General features: G+C 36.5%; 2 protein-coding genes across 5 annotated transcripts in view; one reads left to right on the top strand and one right to left on the bottom strand.

Annotated features, from left to right (window-relative positions):
- The window catches only part of LOC136850736 (uncharacterized), a 66,618-nt gene that overhangs the window by 13,192 nt on the left and 32,159 nt on the right, over nt 1-21,267 (bottom strand). The window contains exon 1 of one of the 2 annotated variants that reach the window (XM_067124629.1): nt 12,588-12,608. The exons of the other annotated variant lie outside the window; for it this stretch is intronic. The gene's annotated coding sequence lies outside the window, so the exon portion shown is untranslated. Of the gene's footprint in view, nt 1-12,587; nt 12,609-21,267 lie in introns of those variants that run through there. 2 annotated transcript variants of the gene reach the window in all.
- nac (GDP-fucose transporter nac) overlaps nt 13,705-21,267 on the top strand; it is a 91,353-nt gene continuing 83,790 nt past the window's right edge. For 2 of the 3 annotated variants that reach the window (XR_010856717.1, XM_067124630.1), the window contains exon 1: nt 13,707-13,905. The gene's annotated coding sequence lies outside the window, so the exon portion shown is untranslated. Of the gene's footprint in view, nt 13,906-21,267 lie in introns of all 3 variants that reach the window. The other variant, XM_067124632.1, reaches the window with a different exon arrangement.

The raw sequence follows: 21,267 nt of genomic DNA, 5'->3' as shown, positions 1-21,267 counted from the left end.
TCGCGTTGATTTGTGTATCTTTTCATATCTGATTTCCGACGTCAACTGGCGAGCGACACAGGTGCGCTTGCCGATTCTATTTTCAGTTCCTCTTCGGCTCAGCACACCTGTGGAAACATCTGCTACCGCGGCCTACGAAACATGTTTATTAATCGTGTTTCATCGTCGACCAATTTCATTAGCAGCTGTGAGGACTGATGTGGAAAGTTTACCTTAAGCATTTGATAATTTCCACCGGCGCATTTATTAATGATAACCGTTCTTCTCGCATTAGGTTTGAAGTACACTACTCTCCTAAACTTTCCAGCGAAGATGCAATGTATCACTACCCTGATGCTATTCTCCTTGCATTTTAATACATTTTTATCTATTTATTAATTCATTACTTTTTTTTCTTTTTAATAAGTGAGATCTTTTCTTTCTGTATTTATCCTTTGCCTTCTCTTACTTCCTAATGAACACCATAATATTCTCTGGAAGCTTGAATTTCAAGTCAATGGGCCCTGTAGGCTTCTTCCATATGAATAGGATTCATCTCCTGAATAATAATAATAATAATAATAATAATAATAATAATAATAATAATAATAATAATAAAAATAATAATAATAATTGGGATCGAACTCAGTTGTTAGTATGTCATTTTATGAGCTCTATAGTAACTATATATTTTTAAAGTTTATATTATCGTTTTAAAGGTTCTAACTACTATGCGTTTTACACTGATCGGTGTGATGAAGAAGCTTTTGCACCGAAATGAAACGATCGGAAAAGAAAAGAGCATCGTATTTTTGAATCGCATGTAAATAATACGTATAACTTCCATTAGATCACACTTCAGACCAGAGGATTAAGGCTAAGATAAAGACCCTTTCAGAAAATTTAGTGAATTAATAATGGTATAGTTTCTTTTTAACCATTTCTTCCCTCTATCCTTACATCGTTTGTTTCTTTGTAAGGTGATCAAACGTTTGTCCCGATTTTGCGCATCTAAAAGAGGAAAAATGTCGGCAGTTTTGTCATAGGAAATGTTATTCAGTGGAACGACAGCTGTGTTACTTATTTAGCTCAGGTGTATACCAACAGGGCGTGGTGCTTAACAGGTGTATTTGAATGAATACCATGTATCAGGGGAGAGAGGAGAGAGAGAGAGAGAGAGAGAGAGAGAGAGAGAGAGAGAACCTGTTCGGTGGCAATTTGCTCTTAACTTAGGGAAACGAAGGAATTCGATTCTACAAAAATCAGTCCCTTTCGTGCATTTCTGATTTACTGAGACGAAAATGGTTCGAACTTATTAGTTCAAAAGAGCAGTTTTACATCTTCATGGTCATTGTAGAATAATGAGTGATGAATTCAGGAATATACTGATATTCCTTATAATTCTGCAAACAAAATCAATGACCTGCGTCACGGAATCGAAGGTCGTATCCACCGTGAAATTCACAAAGCGACGAGCGTTTTGTTCTGCACACAAGGCGACCATGACTATAAACTCCAGAACAATGTATAGATTCTGGAAACCATTCAGAAGGAAAACAAAAGATGATGGTTTGAAAGGGATATTTCTCTCTCTCTCTCTCTCTCTCTCTCTCTCTCTCTCTCTCTCTCTCTCTCTCTCTCTCTTTGAGTCATGGAAGACGGGTTTCCTTTCCTTGTTATATCTCGTTTGAAAAAACGAGTCACTAGACATTGTAATGACTATATGGGGGACCAAATATAAAATATGGTGTATAATTTATACATATATATATATATATATATATATATATATATATATATATATATATATATATATATAGTGTGTATATGTGTGTTGGTTGATTCTCATACTGAGTCATACCTACATTAAATAGTCGAACTGTCTGAAGGAATTATTCAACTATAAATTTTTTTATGTACAAGGTATTACTGTATATATATATATATATATATATATATATATATATATATATATATATATATATATATATATATATATATATATATATATATATATAGTGTGTGCGTATGTGTGGGTTGATTCTCATACTGAGTCATACCGACATTAAATAGTCGAACTGTCTGAAGGAATTATTCAACTATAAATTTTTTTTTTATGTACAAGGTATATATATATATATATATATATATATATATATATATATATATATATATATATATATATATATATATATATATATAGTGTGTGCGTATGTGTGGGTTGATTCTCATACTGAGTCATACCGACATTAAATAGTCGAAATGTCTGAGGAAATTATTCAACTATAAATTTTTTTAATAGTACAAGGTATTACTGTCATCGATGAGAGATGTGACATCTTTTTTCATTCACATGTTCCAAAGATTTAAATATCCGGTATATTTTGGATGGGTCTAGTGGGAACGGCGCTGGGTCTCAATGAGTCCAAAGAATCTAGATAATAAGCGTATATATTTTTGGTTTCTGTATTTTCATTCGAGAGCTGTAAACAAATGAACACTGACAGACTCATTTGACAACTGAAGATGGTCTGTAAACGGAACAAAGAACTTTAATCTCAAATTCACAGTAGCTGCACGATCGCACACGCATAACGTTGACGCAGAGCAAGTTGATTTTAGCCCGGACGAAAGGAATGTCTGATTTCACTCTGGTGTAGGTTAATATTCCACAGGTGAATTGTCAGCTAGTGCTATCTGATGACCGGCATTACTGCCTGAGTAACATCTCGACGAGCGATCAGCTGGAGATGCGCAAAGGTGATGAGATTGGAGTTGGTTTGGTTGCACTGGTTCTAGAGAGAGAGAGAGAGAGAGAGAGAGGGGGGGAAATACCACGTGACCAACACCCCCCCCGCCTACAAGTGCAAACAAGGCGAAATCCAGTGGCCATGCACTTTTCGACCTCGTCATGCTTGTCTAACCGAACCGGTTTTTATGTATCTCTTTAGGCAATCTTTTTCTGATGAGAACCCGGCTTACTCATTTTAGATCATTAAAAAAAGCATACACACACACCAAGTTACAAATTACATTCCCAAAAAGGACAGAAAACACATCAGGAGACCACCGTCGTCGCATTAGTTAATGTCAACGTCATCTCAAGATCAAGGCAATGCTCAGAGAGGGAGTCTTCCAAAAACTTGAACTGCGTGGCCTTTTTGTTTACAGTTAAATGAACGTCGTAATCATCAGAAGTTTGAGTCTCCTGAGTTGAAAGACATTCCATTCAGTTTTCTGGATTGGGAGATACAATAGCTGTCTTCAAAATATTTTATTGTTACTCTACTAATTTTTTTATGTGTATGTGCACATACTGATTGCTTTGAAACATCAAAATTTACAAATCAACAAGAAGTTCCTGAGAAGATAGCACCTAGAGCGGACCCAGTCCATGTGTCTGATTATTAGGGTAAACGTCTTTGTTGTTTTTGGAAATTCTTTACACAAGTGACCCCTCTTTGTTGTTGAGTTTATACCCTTGCCCACTCCCACGCCCTGGCCAAGGTGACCTCCTTCTTCTGAATCCTCTTTTCCGAAGAACTCTTTGATACGTCGAAGATTCAGTGGTCTGGTTCTCTCGGGGCACTTGAGTAACGGTTCCCTACGATAACAATGTGTCACACCTTGTCAGTGCTCCTTTTAAGAAAAATATTCGCAATTACAGTAGGTAAGCTGAATGAGAGCAGCCATCTATATCAAACTGACAAGTAAATTTGTGCAGCAACGGTATGCTGAACGAAAATACGTGGATTTGGTTGCTAGAAAAGAATAGAATGATTTGGAAAAAGACTGGGGAACCTGTGCGTCGAGACTGACTCTAGGACGAATGGGTCTAATTAGAAATGTTAGCAAAATTGTGATATATGTGTACTCAACAAGTGACAGAGGTCTAACGTAACTCGCTAGACCTATGTCACTGGGTAGCTACTTCTCTGGGTAAGCAGTAAAAGTAAAGATCTGGAGAAAAGAAAGCCACGACAACCATGTCGTTTTATCTATCTCGGAGGTGAACGAGCGAAGCATCGTAATGCGCACCTTCAACGAAGACTCCGCTCGACCCAGAAGAGAGAGAGAGAGAGAGAGAGAGAGAGAGAGAGAGAGAGAGAGAAGAGCCAGCCTTGGGTCACTCACAGGGAAGTCAGGGAAGGATGAGTTAGTTTGGTGGTCCTTTTAAGGCTTGAAGGTGGGCCTGGGAAACACCGCCGTGGCTCGGTAATTGGGGTCAAGAGAGATGCGTGTGGCCTTTAATAGATACTTCGGTCTAAGTACAGGCTATTTTCAGTATGTTTAGCTTCCTTTTAATTGCTTTTTCGTACTGTTAGTACTTTTTTCATACTTTACTGATTCCATTTTTTTTATCTATATTCTTCGCTCAGTCACGACTGGTCTAGAGAGAGAGAGAGAGAGAGAGAGAGAGAGAATAGTCGGAATACATTGCTTATCTACAAAACGTGTTCATTTTATCCACGTAAATAAGATATTGATAACATATCACTCTCGTAATCTAAACAAAGACGTGCTTACGAATAATGCATATTAATAATGCTTACTGCATGATGTAATTTACAATATATATATATATATATATATATAATTTATATATATATATATATATATATATATATATATATATATATATATATCATTATATGTGATGAAAGTTTATTCTTTTGGTCATGAAGCGTACTCCAAAGTCAGAGCTTTTCACTTTGAAACACAATAGACCCATGAGGGGGGAACTTGAGTTCCAAAGCGCCTCCTAATCAAGAGAAAATAATTAAATATATAAATAAATAAAGGTTTAGCAAAAAACCAGGTAAAGGATTAAATTTGTAATTACTGACAATGGGACTCGAGGCGAGCTTTATTGCACTTGTGTCAAGATATTTCTACCTGTTGAATCACTATTATTTATTATTATTATTATTATTATTATTATTATTATTATTATTATTATTATTATTATTATTATTATTATTATTATTATCATTTCTGCAACTGTCCTCGTTCTGTATGTCCATATTGCAAAATAATAATAATAATAATAATAATAATAATAATAATAATAATAATAATAATAATAATAATAATCGCATGAATCTTGAAATGAAGGAACAAATCCACAGTTATGTATGGGTATAAATATAGGCTATTTAAAAATAAATCTAAACAGATTTATTTTTAAGTATATTTGTACCCATAAATAACTGTGGATTTGTTTCTCCAGTAACAACAACAATAATAATAATAATAATAATAATAATAATAATAATAATAATAATAATAATAATAAAATTTACAATTTCGTCACTAAATTGTTGCATATCAAAATCCACAGTTATATCAATAAACTTTATTATTTGTAAAGGTTAACAAATAAAAAATACACAGAAGTTTCTTCGGCGCAATCGAGTTTTCTGTACAGCTATATGAATACGAGCCTTTCGATGTGTTGCAGTATGAAACTCTCAGCTCCGACCGGGCAGCGCTCAGTGGCTCCCCAGATACGGTCAAGAGAAGGTGCGTCGGCGACGCCTCCGGAAAGCGGTGCCAGACGCACAATCCATGGCTAAACTTAACCTTAAATAAAATATAAACTACTAAGGCTAGAGGGCTGCAATTTGGTATGTTTGATGATTGGAGGGTGGATGATCAACATACCAATTTGCAGCCCTCTAGCCTCAGTAGTTTTTAAGATCTGAGGGCGGACAGAAAAAGTGCGGACGGACAGACAAAGCCATCTCAAAAGTTTTCTTCTACAGAAAACTAACAACAAAGACTTTCGAACACCTGAACGGTGTTTCTCCTCAGTGATTAACATAAACACTGTTCAGGTGTTCGAAATTATCTGTTTTTATCTTTAAAAACGAATACAATTTTTTATATACAACTGTGGATTTATAATATACAACAATTTAATCACGAAATTGTTAATTTCTTCTTCTTCTTCTTCTTCTTCTTCTTCTTCTTCTTATTATTATTATTATTATTATTATTATTATTATTATTATTATTATTATTATTATTATTATGTAAAATAAGGGCAAACACAACAAGAACAGCTGCAGAAACATCTGTTAATTTTATTACACTTGGTAGATTCGTAATCGTTTCAGCAATTCTGAATGCCTCGCTGTCGAGCTTCTCAGTTCCAGAGGTCCTTTATTCCTCACACCGCTGGACTGTGGAACAATGGAACAGTCTCCCTGAGGATGTCGTGCGACTGGAACGTCACACAAGTTCAAGCGAAGATGCAATGCATTACTACCCTAATATTTTAATAATTTACTTGCATTTTTATTTATTTATTTATTTGTTAATTTGTCTATATTTTCTAATAACTGATCCCTTCTTTCTGTATTTCCATTTACCTTCTGTTACTTCTTTCGAACGAACGCCATATTCTTTGGAAGCTTGAATTTTAAGTCAACAGTCCCTTGTGAGCTTGTTCCATATGAATAAGGTTCATCTTCTTCATCTACTTAATAATAATAATAATAATAATAATAATAATAATAATAATAATAATAATAATAATAATAATAATCAGAAATACATAAGACCGTCCTTGCGTTTTGCCTTATTTTTTCTCTTCACCTTTCCCCACCCCCAAAAAAAAATCCTCACGAAAAAAAAATTACAAGATTGATCCTTCGTAGCGCTGGTCAAGACCCGTGGGAATACTGACATAATACTGCTATGCCGTCGGTAGCAGAATATGATTCTCATATCATTAGAGCCATTTGCATTCCATCGCTGGTTATGCCTGTGGACAATTATCCGTTTTGTTTAATTCACTTCTGTTTGTTTGTTCGCGTCGTCCTCTTTTCTCATTTCATCTCACACATAGGCACCGTTTTTTGAGTAAGCTTCAGTAAGCAGTAAACTGTGGGAGATTGAAGGATCATGGTATACTAAAACCTTTCGAGTTTGAGAGAGAGATTGCAGCTATGGGTCTAGGCTTGATGCCGGGTCAGGAAAGGGAGCGGGTGTTAGACCTATGGACAGAAAAAGGATTTCTTTTCATCTTCTTCCTTTCTTTTGTTATTTTTTTTCGCTTTGCCCTTTTTCTGTCGCCTTTCCCAGCCTCAGTAGCAACGGTCTGTGCTAACATTGCCAGCTCAATTTAATAAACATACTTTTTTTTATTAGTAATATGATTTTTCCCTAAGAATTCCAAATTTATTATTAAAATTTCCATTGTCATTTTTCCCAAGTGTCAATTTTGAATCTTTTTTTCTTTATCCTGTCTTTTCGATGCACGTATACCAACATTTTTGCGTTGCATGATGTCGTATTGTTTTGTCAATACCGGAGTGAATTTATCATATGATACTTTCGGCTATTTGTATATGATAAACTGGAAATGTTAATATTCCCTAGATCAAGATGAAAATAAAGGCGACCATTAAAACGCTCCAGGAAAATGAGGAACCAGATACGTAACCTTTTCCAACTTTTAACAAGTCTTCGAACCTGACAAACATTTACATCGCTTGGCGTCACAAAACATCAAGGTAAAATACGCTTGGTACCTCGTTCTTGTGCCCTGACGCAATAATATATATCGTTACTCGATGCAATTTCGAAGACAGACGGGGCAAAGACCGAAAAGCGAAGCCTAAGCCACATCCCGCGGGTCGAAATGTATGCACCTTGACCGGTGCTCCGCCAACTCTATAATAATAACGATGATGGTAACCATTGAAGGAACTGGAGCGGAACATACCTATATTCTCTTGGCTTACCTCTTCCCCTCCCCTCCTCCCCCTTACCTCTCCGCATCCCCCTACCTCTTGTGTACACATTGCCTAAATATTTACTCCACATTCCTCCCTATCATTGTTGTTTTTACCGGTGAAGATTCTTTGCAGTGATTCACCTTTTCGTTTGATATCATTCGTAGATGGCATGGTTTACTCTCCTCATTTCTGGCCACTTTGTTACCGACTGCCTTTGGTTTTACTTAAACGTAACTTTGTTGTGTAACCTAAGATATGGTACTATGATAATGAATCCACGGACGTCACAACAAGCCAGATAGTGGAATACATTGCCAGGTTTAGCAGGGATTAATATACTGGAAAAATTTTTCGCTAGGGACAATTGAGGTGTTTCTACGTTTCATAAATCACTCATTATTGCAGACTGTGGTCTATTAACGCCTAGAGGTGAGAGATATACAGTTTAGGTTACCATTAGGTCACACATCAGTGTCAATTTGTGGCTAAGGTAACGAATGGATTTTTACCTAACCGCATTAAACGACTTTCATACAGGGTGAAACCACCATCGTTTTGCCTGCTGTCTTATTCCCGCTTTCATAGGATTCGCGTTGACGTCACGATCTCCTACAGAGCTGTTAACTTCAGCCTCAAATGCAACCAGCGTTGTTGCGACCATTTGTAGAAGAGATAAGAGATGAGTATGTTATCCCTCTCTCTCTCTCTCTCAAGTTATCTGACATTTATACCTATTCTAGTCAGACTGGACACGAATGATAGCTACTTTTTTGAAGAAAAGTCAGGTCACCTGCATTGTTACGGGGCTGAGCTTCTTATCAGAACTCTAAACATGCCAGTTTTGTTTTTCTATTAAATGACGCTTTAATGAAAATATTTGTTTCATAGCAAGGAATCCGGAGTATTCAAAGTACTGACAAATGTTTTACCTGTACTGGCAAATTACTTTGTTATCTATTTGAATATTGCAGTGAGGTCAAATTTACAAACCTTTTCCCTGAATAATTAGCGATATATCCTAGACACTGAATCTATATTTCTACAGGTATAATATTTATTTAAAATATTTAGAATATTTATTCCTTTTGATACTAATTAACCGTCCTGGTATAACGCAAATTGATATTTCGTCATACGCCCATCAAAACTCTGAGTAATTTACATACCGTACATGGTCGTATGGTAAGTAGAGGTAAATGTGATATAATAAAAACCGTAATATCATCGTCGGGGAGAGAGAGAGAGAGAGAGAGAGAGAGAGAGAGAGAGAGAGAGAGAGAGAGAGAGAGAGAGAGAGAGAGAGAAGGGGGAGGTTCACTTCTTTATGTACTTGGTCGTACATTTAGTAGAGGTAAATGTGATATAATAAAAACCGTAATATCATCGGGGGAGGGGAGAGAGAGAGAGAGAGAGAGAGAGAGAGAGAGAGAGAGAGAGAGAGAGAGAGAGAGAGGGAACGGTCACTCTTATATATACTAGTCGTATGTTAAGTAGCGGTACATGTGATATAATAAAAACCGTAATATCATCGGGGAAGAGAGGGGAGAGAGGAGAGAGAGAGAGAGAGAGAGAGAGAGAGAGAGAGAGAGAGAGAGAGAGAGAGAGGTCACTTTTTATATATTTGGTCGTACGTTAAGCAGAGGCAAATATGATAGAATAAAAACCGTACTATCTTCGGAGAGAGAGAGAGAGAGAGAGAGAGAGAGAGAGAGAGAGAGAGAAGGTCACTTTTTATATACTTGGTCGTACGTTAAGCAGAGGCAAATATGATAGAATAAAAACCGTACTATCTTCGTACGGAGGAGAGAATAAAAGAGAGAGAGAGAGAGAGAGAGAGAGAGAGAGGGAGGGGGGGGCGGGGGTCACAACCAGGGATCTGTGGTATACGAGTAAAGCGTAAACTGGAGAGGCGGAAATGAGTCAAGTTTTCCACTCGACTGCCGACCACCAATTTAGTAAACGAACCCAGTTTCATGTTACCTACTTATTTCACGAATAACGATCACCAGCAAAAATAAATATATAAATCAATAACAGATAAATAAATAAAAAGATAGAGGAATATATGAATAAATAAATTAAAAACAAGCTGCTGAGGAATGAGCGAGATATTTTACATGTCATTTTCTTATGAAAGTTTACAGAGAAAGAATTACAGGTATTATCTGTTTAGCTCGAACTCAGGTAAATAAATAAATAAATAAATAAATAAATAAATAAATAAATAAATAAATAAATAAATAAATAAATAAATAAATAAATAAATAAATAAACTGCTTAGGAATGAGTGAGATGTTTAACTATTTCTTTGGGTCGAACACTAAGTATAGAATTAGGTATGCAAGGACGCAAAAAAAAAAAAAATAAATAAATAAGATAAAACGGTAAAATTAATTAATAAATAAGCCAATAAAAATGAGAATAAAGAGATAAACTTCGAGAGAATAAGGAACAGTAACAATCTGGATAAAGTGTTGGAACCGACATCTCATTCTTAAAATTGACTCTTCTTCACAAACCAATAAAACCCCTTTCTTGGGTCATTTCAGGCGATGGCTCCTTCGCTTCACGGGAGTTTTTAAAAAGCTCACCCCTCGCATTACTTTATTTATTGCCTTCGAGTCTCCTGCAGCCGTGGAGCGAGTGCATTTTACGACGAAAAAAAATTCATGCGGTTTCGAAATCAAGTTGCTTTACGATGCGATATTAGGACTCTTTCGCAACCGCCCGAATACCTCGTAATGATCGCGCGGGCTTTTGACTTCTTTGGGGCTTCCGACTCGAAATGCTGCGTCCGATGTAATTCCGGGCTTTCTGGTTTGACCTCCGTATACGTAAATCACAGAACGATTCGAAATGACGCCTGAATAATCGTATATAATTTTCATGCGTTTTGGGTCCTTGGTTACGTAGGAATTTGGAGCAATATAACACGAGGGACTCTCGTGCTCTGTGTCACTGACAAGTGGAATTTTGAATTATGGCATCGACAGCTGTATCGTCTCTCATTCTTCTTCTCCCACCCGTAAATGGGATCAGTACTGTATGCACCTGTATCCCGTCAGTTCAAATACCAGTCATTACCAGTGAACCATGATACGTCAGATGGCAGTACCTGAGTTGTACTGTACAGCATAAAAGTTGCTGTCGCAAGAATACAGGTGCCGTCTGTGGCACCTGTATTCCTTTGCAACATAGTAATGTCAGTCGAAATTACAACTATTTCTCTGAAACGATTGCGGAGAGTTATAGTGATTGGTTAAGCGTAGCATGTATCGAATGGTGAAACATTGGCAATATTGTTGACTATTAATGGCTGACTAAGACTAGATAGAGAAACGAAGATCACTGCAGGCAACAGAATATTATGAGCAAATAACTGTGTGATCAATAATAATAATAATAATAATAATAATAATAATAATAATAACACCAATCTTTATAACGTCGGCAAACTAACAGTTTATAATCATCTTAGATAAAGGAGGTGGTCAATCTTTTCGGCGGGAAAGGAGTATATGAGACTAAAATGCTGTCGGCCTAGGAGTGAATGAATAGACCTATGTAGTAGCGGCTTTGCTGTGTAATAAGACCTCGGTTTCTCTAGAGGCAGTATTAGTCAGCCATTAATATTCTACTATATTGCAAATGTTCCACCATCCGAAACGTGTTACGTTAAACCAATTGCTATAATTTTCCCAAAAATCGATAGACTAATAGTAGTGATTTCGCGGGCGTGCGCTTGATGTACAAATCGATCCGAGCGTGGCTATTGAAACACCATGCTACTAAAAAATTATGATGGTAGTCTTTACGAACTACAGAACATGTCACCTGTATTCTTATTACAGTAGTTTTTACGTTGTATTCCTCGTGTACGTCGAACTTACACATGGCGGTTCTCCTGTAATAGCTGGTCTTTGAAGCGGAGGGATACGGGTGCGTACGAATCATAGTTTCGGGTGGTGGTAGAAGAGAGAAGAGAGAGAGAGAGAGAGAGAGAGTCGAAATTTGAGCAAGCATTATATACTAATTTCGATAATATATTTATCGTAATTATTTTTACGGTCCATTTATTTAAAAGTTTTTACAGAGAACTTTAAAGAGAGAGAGAGAGAGAGAGAGCTCAGTCATCGGAATGTAGAAAAATGGAGTGATCATTGACATAACAAAATTTACAAGTGATAAAGACATTGTAAAAAAATTCTCTGCTGTTAAATACTGTTTACAACAAATTTTCCAGCCTTTAAGAAAATTTGAGAAAAAACTATGACTGTTTCTCCATAAAAACTTTAAAAAACACCGATTATGAAATTATGAATAATATAAAATTATTATCATTAGGATATAACGGTTGCCACTGTGGTCAAATTTAGACTCAGTCTAAAACTTTCTTGAAAAAAATGACACATTTACGTCCATTTTATTTCATTTTTTTTTCCAATTTTGCAATTCAATAATATCTAGAAGCAGAAATGAAAAACGAAAATCGCCCCCAGCCCAGAAAGATGAAGGCTTATGAAATCGTAAAAGTAGTTATCAAAGTTAGTTCCAATAATACTTTGACATCCAAATTCATTACTATACGTAAAGAGTAGGCCTACTTTTCCCCCCAACTGAACTGCTTGTACTTTAGTTAGTCACAGTTATAATAATTCTTCCTTCATTAACTTAATTACCATTTATACACACTTTAATCTAAAGACCTCATCCAATTCTCATCTAAAGAAAATGTCATTTGTTTTTGCCAACTGGGCGCAAGGACAAGTCCAACATGGCGTTTGCCGGCTAGATGGTCTAATTTCTTTACTAAGAAAAGCTGGCACTGGTTTGTAAAAGACTGTAAATGTAAACCGTCCTTACCTTGTATTTAGGGATTATTTACAACGATTCGTTTCACCATACCTGTAAAAACAAGAAAATTACATTAGGAATAGTTTGCTTTTTAAATGGAATGGTCACAAGAACAGCGTTGAACAACACAGAACTTAAATGAAACCCTCTTCTCATTTCTGAGTGGTTGTAATATTTGATAATTTGCAAAAACGTGTTATATTATATGCACTACATTATAATATATAATATATATATATATATATATATATATATATATATATATATATATATATATATATATATATATATATATATAAATATATATATATATATATATATATATATATATACGATAAGTGCATGTGCCTGAATAAGTCTCGAACCCATGCCATATAAGGTTGGTGTTTGGGAGACAGTGACCTGATGCAAAAAAAAAAGCGGGGGGGGGGGGAGATAAGACTTGATCTCTGTCGAATTCAGGTTCTATACTTATGTCCAACAGAGTCAAAATCATTTTTCAACCAAGCCAAGGTTGCGTGCATCAATCCTTCCAGTCACCAGACCTATTAAGGCATTGCTTCTAACTTCGTCTGGGGCATAATGTGTGCGTTTTGAGTGTTTTATTTTATTTTTTAATAATGCGATGCAGGATTTATAATATACTGACTGAAATACTACATTCTTTCACTGAGGGGGTACTAGAAATCAAAACGACAAAATTCTCTGGAGCAATATTTTAGACGTCAGATTTTGTTACCTGCTTGTACCCCGCCATACAGCTTACACTTTTTTGTCTAAAACGCCAGTTTGTCAACTGACTTCTGGCCGTCGTCATTTCGTTGAGTACTCTTGTCTCACGCCTGAAAACATTTTCCATTTCCCACTCACACAACATGTAAACTAACTTTCTGTGGAAAGGTGCACGGTGAAGCATCGTGAGATACGGTCTGGTTAAAGAGCGCTCGTCGGAAGAAGATTTTGCAGCATCTTAATTATGAGGGCTGCATTCAGTTTTGTATATCATTATTGTCAATAAATTATCTCATTTAAGTGCTTGATTTTGATTTAAATGCCTTGACTGTTCAAAAAAGTACAGATATTTTAGAGAAACCAGCCTCCTTTGACAACGACCACGCAAGTCGATGCGGTTTTGTTTTGGTATCCCAGCCTACGAAAACGTTGACCCTTGCTTTTGGCGGTGTCCTACCCATTTCGTCTTTGCATCGCAGACTTATCAACTGCGTCAGACATATAAATCAAGTCTAGATATCGTGATCAGTGTTTGCTTATTGTGCTAAATAATCAAGAGGGCATGACAATCGAGAAGAAAGTTCCTCGTAAGAAGGTAGGCTATCGTTTCTCTTTACCACCTGGTATACTTGTCTGTTAATCTTCTCAGAAGCGAACATCTGGTTTTTATTTTGATCTCTCTCGATTCATTACCTTTCACGCTTCAATAACTTTCACACAATCTCGGTCTAACAATGTAGTGGACAGAGATAAAAACACAGTTCAAAATATAGTTTGTAGGCCTATGTGTGTGGTTATGCAGGCCCACCAAGTAATAGGCCTAATGAGAAAGTATAAATACAGACATTCGAGTTTGATGATTATGTTATTAATACGTTAAACTCCTATGGCAGGTTAGTTTTACCTTTTTATTTTCTTACTAGCAAGACTGTTCATTGTATCAACTGGAATCCAGCACAGAATTAAATTTGACTCACGGCCTAGACCGTCTTCCGACCCAAAATTCAAATTTCGCCTCTTTTTTACAAAATTCGAAATATTCACACAAACATAAAACCGTTGAACGATCCCAGCTCTCTCTCTCTCTCTCTCTCTCTCTCTCTCTCTCTCTCTCTCTCTCTCTCGTCGGGTCTTTAGGACGACTGATACGGACAATTTAAGGCGCTAAAATCAGCTGTTATGTGCAGACCCCCTCCGCCCTCCCCCTCCTCTCCACCTCCCCTTCTCCCCGCCCCTCTGGATAATCTTCCCACCTTCCAAAAAGGACTCGAGTTTGCAGGGCCTGGTGCCGCTAGGAGTTGATGTCTCCTGGGAAAAAATACAAGATGACCTGCTCATTCCATCTCTCTCTCTCTCTCTCTCTCTCTCTCTCTCTCTCTCTCTCTCTCTCTCTCTCTCTCTCTCTCTCTTTTATACTGACGTACAGCAGTTTCGATTTTATGAGTTTTAAAGCATTAGAAGAGTATGGAGTTCTAAGCAAACATTTAATTTTTGTTTTGGCTGTTGGTTTTAATCATATACATTCAAAATTCAAATGCAAGTTACGTTCAAGTGTCTTAATAGAATGTTATAATTATTCACCTGTTCTAACTCGCCAATTTGCTGTTTTTCCCATATATTCTCCTTGTCCATCATCTACTTCATTACTTCTTAATTCCTCTGCTTCTTGTAACCAGTAGACTATGCATGCAGGAAACAATTCCTTAACTACGACGCCTCCTTAGATCAAATTGGTTAACCCCAAGGTATCCTTTACATAGGATATGAATACAGCGTTCAAGTGGTCAGGACACTTGTCTTTTTAGGCACGTAATAGGGGTTCCAATTAAACTCATTGTCTCATTTAACCTAAACTGTTGAGTATGTGCCAGAAGTTAGTACACTTTAGTGGGTCGCAATTAGTGACACAACCACATCTTGAAATGCTATTCAAGATCGACAAGTATATATATATATATATATATATATATATATATATATATATATATATATATATATATATATTTATGTGTATGCATATATATGTATATATATATTTGTGTTTATGCATATATATGTATATATACACACGTGTGTGTATGTATGTATGTATATTACATACCTATGTACACACGCTCATGCACCTCTTGCAAAACCTGAGGACCACGAGCTAACGTTAAGTTCAAATCTCGCAAAATACTTCGTGAAAGGAAAATGGAATTTTCATTTCACTTGAAGCATAGACTAAGGAAAATGAAACTGCTTACTGCTTTTGTCAAATTCGAATTTCGAAGAACCTCAATCTTCTTCTTGTAAATAGGGGAAGAAATTGGTGTAATTGTAGTGATTTATAACTTCTAAGTTGCTCACTTTGTGCCTACATGCACTGTTAGACAACAACAGCCCATGGAAGCATTTCTCCCCCCCCCCCCTCTCTCTCTCTCTCTCTCTCTTTCTCTCTCAATTACACCGCATTAAAAGAACCGAAACCCATTACGTAACGAAGAAATCCTAGGTCGTTAAAGCACTTAGACGCGGATCAGTGAGCCCCGGTTGCTTTCCCAAACAACCTGCAACGGCTGCTAAGTGGACGGCGTCGGGTAAGAAGGAACAACTCTCGTCTGTCATTGTTTAAGGACCGTTTCGGAGGTTGGCGCTATGGAAAACCGCAGGCGGCGTGTTCTCCGTCGTTTGTTGTTTGATATAAATGCTGTTGGAAATGGGAGGAAGAGAGAGAGAGAGAGAGAGAGAGAGATGAGAGTACATCGTTTGATCTGGGTGCTAAAGATTTCTCCGCGTTGGAAAGTGATGAAAGTTTCCGGATGATGCAGTGCTGATTGGGGATAATGAAGAGAAACTGCAGTAACTAGTAACAAAGTTTGAAAGAGGGAGCAATGAATTCAAATATAGATGACGGAAAAATGGGAAAAATTAATTCAAATATAGATGACGGAAGAATGGGAGCAACTGACTTCAAGTCAATGTAACAGGTGATGGCAAAATGAGAGAAATGTCACAAATTAATGAAACAGGAAAGCTAGTAGCGCGTGTGTGTAAAAGATCGGGAACCTACTTGCATTCTCAACAGGATCCAAGGTAGGACTGTATGTACAGACTGTTGAACCAACTGTCCTTTATAGTAGCTAAGTGTTGGCACTGCATGCGAATGAAAGACAATAGGTTGAAGCTGTTGGGATGAATTATTTTTCAAAGTATATGTAATGCAAGAAGAATTAAAACGAGAGAAATGTGGAAATAAGTGATAGTGTTACAAAGTTGAATGTAGGTGAAAAGATGGATCAGACTATTTTGAAATGGTTTGGTTGTGTGGAGAAAATGGGAGGGGGTAGAATAGTGAAAAGCGTGAAGGATTCAGAAGCGTTAAGGGGAAGGAGTAGAGAAAGGGGTTGGATAGATGGCTTGAATGAGGTATACCTGAAAAATAAAGTGCACAAGATAAGGGTGAATGGGTGATATGGGGAAAAGGTTTAATGTTGCCTATACACACACACACACACACACACATATATACATACATATTTACACACACACACACATATATATATATATATATATATATATATATATATATATATATATATATATATATATATATATATATATATATAAATGAGATTTCATCTCTCAAGCATCTTTTAACTCATATGCAAGAACATGGTGAAAAATAATAATAATAATATATAAATATGTTGTAACGGGTAGGTATATAATTCAGAATAAAAATGAACAAAAGCACGGAAAATCTAAGAAATCTGCTGACTGGAAGAACGTTATCAGCTCGATAAAATGACATTATGATTAAGGACTGCAATTACGGTCTTGAATTATCTTCAGCTGACAGTAAAAAAAAAAAAGAGTGAGCGTGGACGAGAAATTCTAAGGAATTCTGTAAATCCATGGAAAATGCGAAACACATACTTCTAGAACGCGTGGCAGAAAATTGTGTGGGTTTAAGAACACTCTCAGGAAACAGCAAAATCAAAATTGGCTAGCCATACTGCAGAGCATTATGTTAAGGCTGTTTGTTATAAAGAACCTCGGGAAGTAGAAGAATAGACAGCCGGTGGTTTAGGAAGGATGATTCAGTATGGCGGAAAATTACTTTGATTTCCAAGTGGTCAGTTGCGGTAACTAACACCCCTCCCCATAATGTGAGAATCGGCACACACACTTTGAGCTAGTCTTGTGTAGATTCGAGGCAATTTACAAGATTGCATTTTTTGACAAGTACAAACTCGTCGAATTCCTGATGGTTCTATTTGAGTCGGAAAAGTTTGTCAACTGTCACCGGAATTTTGAAAACAAGATCTAGAAATAAAGTGTTGAGAACTGTACTAGGCATATGTACGGTTTCTGAGTTTTTGTGTATTATAAAATTTTGTAAATTTATGTATTGGAACAATCATGACATTTGAATTGTGGCAGAAATTATGAGAAGACATTTCTTTGGTATAAATTAACGGATATAAGTAGAACTGGTAGTTATTTTTAACCTCTGTAACAATAGTTCACAGTAGAAATTAGACATATTTGTATACAGATCATAGGCCGAAGACAACAGTGTTTTGGTTGATTTTATCTTTAATGAAAATAAACAAAAACTGGAAAATATCTCCTGTTTAGATTACATCAGCAGACTGACGCAAAGCTGATGGTTGACCTCAAAATTTTCAGACAAAGCCATATAGATAATTGCGCGTCCTTTACATGACATTAATTAAAAATCGTTCACTGGAACCTTCAGAAATCCGGACCGTTTAGCGATATCACCGCCTAATGAGTCCTTCATGCTAAAGGAACAGGAAAGACCTCTGTTTTGTCCTGATTCCTTGTGCGCCTGCGCAGAGCGTTTGTCTCTTTGTCTCAGACGACGATGGTGATTCCATCGAGTTGGAAAATAACAAGAGAGAGAGAGAGAGCGCTGGAGACCTTTGCTTATTCAGGGCGTGGTAATGACACAAGCGCGCTAGCAAATACACACACACACACACACACATATATATATATCTCTGCCAGTCAGTTTCACAAAATGTTGAAGATTTGCTTAGAATATTTTAGATTTGCCATGCACGACTGCATAAAATTAACTGTAGATGTTTGCCTATCACTTTTTTTGTGTGTGAACTTGACCGTACAGGGTTAGATTTGCATTAAGCAGCGAAGCGTTCATCTTATGTATGATACGATACCGTGTGTGTGTGTGTGTGTTAGAGGAATGTCAAGAAACATATTGGGTTTTTCCGAAAGGCATGCAAAAAATAATTAATATTTTCTAAGTGAAGATGGAATATGCGTGTAAAAACTAAACAAACACAAAATCATCTTGCAAATATCAAGTAGTACTTATGGCCACCTAAACCAACACCCAACCTTCTTCCTAATCACCTTCAAGAACCTCTCTCAACCTATTGGCTATCAATCTGGCCCTATTTCCATTCACCTGTACCTGTAGTTATGTTTTTTAGACTGACAATTGTTGATTTATTTGAAAAAACTTAATCGTCACAGCTAAATAACACTACTGATGCAGTTTAATTCTGAAAGATATACGAACCATGGAATTGACCACGTTCCTTTCAGTGACAATAAGCCTACGTATGTTTCTTGAGTCTGGAAGTAGATATAATCATAAGTATATATATTTGGAATTCAGAGTTTCCACGCTGTACGCATATAGGAAATAAAATCACGATGAATAATGAAAGCTATATGATTTTAGATCAGTCCTGAGTTCTCACTGGGTACTGACTTGTCTCTTATTGCCTACAGGTATCAAAAATATGTGGGCCTTTTATAATTTCAGTACAAACTCTTAACAACAGAGTAAGATGTATGTCTATATCTAAAGCTATACCTAATCTATCTATCTGTGTATATATACATATATGAGTGTGTTTGTGTGTGTGCATTTTACATACAATGATTTATAATATCCAGTGAATAAATAAAGTAATTAATGATGATTTGCACAAGTTTAGTTACCTTCATTATTAATTTATTACTATTTGTCATTTCCCATGTGTTCTTGTTTTGCTTTTTTTATATATTATTCTGTTGTCGATAATTTTGTATAGTTTTCAGAACATCATTATTTATTCACACTAATATTAGTTCACTTCAACTAAGTTATTCGTCATAAAGACGGGTAACTGATTTTTCACTTCAGACTGACTGTAAATGTTAAGAATTCATTAATACTATTTTTTTAAGTACATGAAACCTCAGAAAAAATGAAAAAAAAAAAATTCCACCTCAAATTAATAATCCAGCGGCAGTTGTTTTAACCTGAAATTTGTCATGACCTGAAAATGACGTGGAGAAAAACGTTCTATTCTTCCTTCCCGATAAGGAGAAATAAGGCGTTGTTTCTGGCGGAGTGTCAAGGCTTCTTCTGGGAGAGGCAGGGTCACACGTTTAACCGTTATCACATTATGCTTATGGGAGACCCCAGTGACACACTCTCTCGCAAGGGGGTTCACCCTTCTCTACTTTCTTCTTCTTCCTCTTCTTCTTGCCCATACGACGAACTGGCACTTGTCCAGTTCATTCTCTTGCCCAGTGTGCCACATTTCTTCAGTTACGTGCTTGTGGCATTCCAATGAGCCTCATGGGTATTCTGCATAGGTCCATGTACCGACTGATGTTGAAGCTTTCTGCACGGAAGGTTCATCCATGATTCAACAATCAGAGTACTCTATGAATAGGGCAGTGACCGTTATGATGTTTTCCTCCTGTCAATGGAATTGTGTCATCGATGATATACATATACGTCTCTATACACGTTTATTTTAATCGTCTCAACTCACACAAGCAACTACCTAGACTCATGATCATCTCCAAAGTCTGCCTTCAGTTTGACTAGACGAGCAACCAAATAGCTTTGCCAGAAACCGCAAAAGCACACTTTATCTTTAGTTCACCAAACGAAAGCAGACAAGCATGACGCCTCTGTAAACATCGTTCGGAGGCGACGGTGTGGTTAACAATCACGGATATATGACAGTTCTCATTAAAGATGCCTGATTTTTTTAAAAGTATCTTTCCGTCAAAGGAGAGAGCGTTTAAAAGCTTCTGGATGTGCGTATGGGTCATATATATTCACTTGAGCATATGTAGCTGACTTCAAGATGTTCTGGGCAGACTTTTAGACCGACTTACTGTAAGATAACAGGGTGAATTCAGTATACACATACACGTACAGACATATTACTTTAATGTATACAGACATACACATTAATACCTCAGATGTGTTGTTAGGCCAACACACATTTTCGAAGGCCAGCAAACAACTACACAAACAAGAAGGAAGACGTTTAACTAAACACCACTCCTTGAAGATACACGCTCTCAAACAATCACGGAACTAACATCCCTAAGCAAACAAACAAGCGAGTGTCCATTGTAACCTACTTGCCTCGAGTCTTTTCCCAACTAGTGGCTTGGCCATTGCATATGTTACGACGATTGGTTCAGCTCCATTTGACGCAGTCATTGAGAGCAGACTGAATGAAAGCGCTTAGTCTCACCCTCTCCATAAACCTATATAGAAGAAGAACTCTTCTCTTTCAAATTCATATATTTGGTTCACTGATGTGTTAATTCATCGCTTAGCGCCAGTGAACATATCTTGTAATTTCTCTCTCTCTCTCTCTCTCTCTCTCTCTCTCTCTCTCTCTCTCTCTCTCTCTCTATATATATATATATATATATATATATATATATATATATATATATATATATATATATATATATATATATATATATATATATATATATATATATATATATATGTATGTATATATAATGTGTTTGTGTCTGTGTACGTACGTACTTCAGACGTACATGATTCAGTATTCAGCAACTAGCTGACATCAAAAGCTTTCATATTTTGGAAGCATCTGCCCATCTCTATGAAGTGGAATCGGGGGTAGGCTTTCGATAAGGCCATTTTACCGCA

This window comes from Macrobrachium rosenbergii, chromosome 22 (assembly GCF_040412425.1).
Source record: "Macrobrachium rosenbergii isolate ZJJX-2024 chromosome 22, ASM4041242v1, whole genome shotgun sequence".
NCBI classification, from domain to species: Eukaryota; Metazoa; Arthropoda; class Malacostraca; order Decapoda; family Palaemonidae; genus Macrobrachium; species Macrobrachium rosenbergii.
The sequence above is the reverse complement of the archived record's forward strand: the minus strand, read 5'-3'. Positions and strand labels throughout refer to the sequence as shown.